This window comes from Brassica napus, unplaced genomic scaffold (genome assembly GCF_020379485.1).
Source record: "Brassica napus cultivar Da-Ae unplaced genomic scaffold, Da-Ae ScsIHWf_2718;HRSCAF=3482, whole genome shotgun sequence".
NCBI classification, from domain to species: domain Eukaryota; kingdom Viridiplantae; phylum Streptophyta; class Magnoliopsida; order Brassicales; family Brassicaceae; genus Brassica; species Brassica napus.
The window spans coordinates 121,151-124,153 of record NW_026015997.1 but is presented as its reverse complement, the minus strand read 5'-3'; the positions used below and the strand labels follow the sequence as shown (position 1 = coordinate 124,153).

The 3,003-nt window shown below is 38.7% G+C and overlaps 1 long non-coding RNA gene across 6 annotated transcripts; it reads right to left on the bottom strand.

Annotated features, from left to right (window-relative positions):
- Positions 1–354: 354 nt before the first annotated feature.
- LOC125602019 lies at positions 355–2,758 on the bottom strand. Of its 6 annotated transcripts, none has more exons than XR_007334557.1 (8): positions 2,510–2,758; positions 2,031–2,387; positions 1,828–1,945; positions 1,599–1,756; positions 1,387–1,497; positions 1,111–1,300; positions 791–1,035; positions 355–591 (listed from the first exon to the last, which is right to left on the bottom strand). It is a non-coding gene; the product is annotated as an uncharacterized LOC125602019 (long non-coding RNA). The 6 variants fall into 6 exon arrangements; XR_007334559.1 differs by lacking the exon at positions 355–591 and having other exon boundaries at positions 593–1,035; positions 2,031–2,207; positions 2,310–2,387; XR_007334556.1 differs by lacking the exon at positions 355–591 and having other exon boundaries at positions 593–1,035; positions 2,026–2,387.
- Between the last annotated feature and the right edge of the window lie 245 nt (positions 2,759–3,003).

Sequence of the window (3,003 nt, the reverse complement as noted above, 5' to 3'; positions counted from 1 at the left end):
GGCATGTGTGTAAGTGTGTTGTATGGGATGGTATTTAGTTACGTAAATTAACCAGCATCCACCTAGAGTTACATTTTGTTTGTTACTGAGGTTTTTTGTTTGTTTGTTTTGTTCTAATCTTTTTTGTTGAATTTGAAGTTTTTGACCTTATTTTTCGTGAATGTATTATCCAAAACATAAATTTGTTGATTTCTTAGTGCATGTATATGATTTGATATGCCGTTCAAAAAAAAGTATATAATTTTATAATTTTATAATTTTATCTTCATTATCTTGTTTCTAGCATACTGATTTTTTCGGAAGAAAGGCTTTATAACATTTGTTAAAATCCCACTTAGACACTTAAACTATATGTTGGACCCTCAAAAACTTTATGGTTAGAAATCATCGATTCAGCTACATGGTTAAACTCATTACATGTCAAATACATCCATGGCTTGATTAGTTAATACAAATTACAATTGTGTTGAAAAGCAAAAAGCAAAAAATAATATGAGATAAGTTGTTTCAATATATTCATCTGTCTAACCTCACCTGCTGTAACCCTATTTAACAGTGGAGGACACTTCATTCCTTGGATGGGAAGCAAACCTTTAAAACAAAATCCAATCAACTTTAAAACATGGGAGAAGTGAGTCAACCTATACTTTTGTTAATACAAAAATGCTTACATCGATCTAGATAGCTCCATGCATACTTATTGAATACATGAAATACTAAAAAAAAACGTGCTACCAAAACAGCTGTGAGTCAGCAATAGTGTATTGGCCTCCAATAATCTGAAGCTTACCCATTGCGAGGTTTCTTCGAAGTGCGCACACTCCACACCATCTGCCTCTTGAAACTCTTCGGGAGACATGTCAGATAAAGCATGGATATCGTTTAGTTCAGTATTTCCTCCTGGGTGGCCTTCCACCATGACAATTACTGGGGTCACTGCTGTTGACAGCTAAACTGCTTTCAACGTTGGGATGAATCTTTTTTTTTCACAGCTCCAGCTCATGGCATCTCATCGTCAGGGTTATCATAACCTCACTGGAGAGATCATTGGAAACATAAGGCATTAATGCAAGGAGTGGTGAAATGTAAGTATGAATGGAGTCAGCTTACTTGTGCTGCGGGAGGGGTGGACGTTGGTTGCGACAAAAAATGCGGGATACGGTGAATGACTACTTGGTGAATAACTGCTTTCCTGAGAAATTAAACTCCGAAAGCTTCAGCTGGAATGTTAAGTTCCTCACTACGATATCTTCAACGCATTGTGGTAGGCTATGCTCTCTGGGTCTTCCACTCCGGCGCCCTGTTTGAGATTGAGTATTTATTAAATGATCATCCCATTTTATTAAATCTAAAAACAGATAACAAAGGTCATTTGGTGGGTGTTACCATGTCCTGAGACAGTGATGAGGCAGGGACTTCGGTAAGCTTGTTCATCTCAGCGTCCAAACCACAAACAGAACAGAGTTCGAGTGATCTGTTACCATCTCAACCTGGCACCTAGTCATCGAAGATAGATAAGATTTGTTAGGGATTAGGTGCATTTGTTTCCTTCTCAGAAGTTTTAAAGCACGTCTAAAACTTTGTACAACCTGGATTACCTAACAATAACTACAATGTTTGCATCATGACAGGCTGTGCATGTAAGCGATGAGAAACTACGCTAAAGTTTCCGGGAGCATTTAGATTATGAGAAGTAGCACCACCCATTTGCTTTTTCAATGCTGTCAACTTTCGCAGTGCACAAGAACTCTGCAGCCTGCAAGTGTTTGGGTTTGTAAGAGGGTAGTTGCAAGAGAGTAAGCTGGAGGTTTTAAGTTCGAGGCTAACTTGTGGTGGTGAAATGATTACATAAGAATTCAGCTCTCACAGTGTTAATGATACAATCTTCTTCACCCCTCCATATTTTGTAGCAGTTGAGGCGGACCCATCTTCACTCCCCTGGAAACTGAGAAAAACCGTGTATAAGTACAATTAATACAAACTGAAAATTAAAAAAGAATGCAAAGCAAAGCAAACACCTCAGACCTTACCCTATGTTACTCTCGCTATCAAAATAGAAATGGGTCCTTGAGGTTGGGTTCTCCGAAGATGAAATATCATACAACAGGGAGTCAACATGCCTACCTCCCACTATTTTTGGATTTAAGCTCGTTGAACCGATCACGTTTGGATCCATATCAAAGAACAGTTTCTCATGGTGCTGCCTGCTATAAAAGTTTGTAATAGAAATCTTTGAATGAGCGAAAGAGTAAGTGTTTTTTAAGAATTTAATAGCATTAAGGGAATAGTTTGTTCTAGCATCTGAATACGTAAGTTTTCCATAAATCACATAAAAAACAGTCTGAGCAATTGGAAGCTCTTGTTTCTCTGGTTTCCAGTCAAAAGCTCTGCCCAAAAATGAAAGCAAATTAAGAAATAGATCTCCGTTAGCGCTTTGACGACATTTGTGTAACCGTTGACGATATGATGATGAAATAGAAAGCTGGTGTTAGGGTACCAATATCGTTACCTTCTCTCATCTTGTATCGTAGGTGGAGGATAATGCTCATGAGATCGTCGTTATTCTTGATGTTAAGTTAATCTCGGAAGCGGCTTTCGATTTCTCACAGGAGACTGAACAGATTGAAACCCTAATCTACATCGAAGAGGAAGACTACGAAGAGAAGTGGCTTTCGTTGTAATTGTTTATTCTGATTTTACTGGGCCACTTTGTCCAAAAACACACTTCAGAGTCAGTGAATCAACCCATTTCGTAAATCAATACACGCGAAATCGAAAATGCAAAACGCAGACTCATTTTTCTTTGTGGGACCCACTTTGCCTATGTGGACAGCTTTAGGAGTGAGCAAAAACTCATCTGTTATAATGGGCTGGGCTGCGAGGAAAATGAATTAGCTGGCCCACACGCAAAATCACGGAGGCGTAGATTAAGTAAGCGCAAACGAAGCCCGATCGTATTTCATGGGTTTTTTTTTAAGCCCAATCCGTCAGTGACTTGGCACA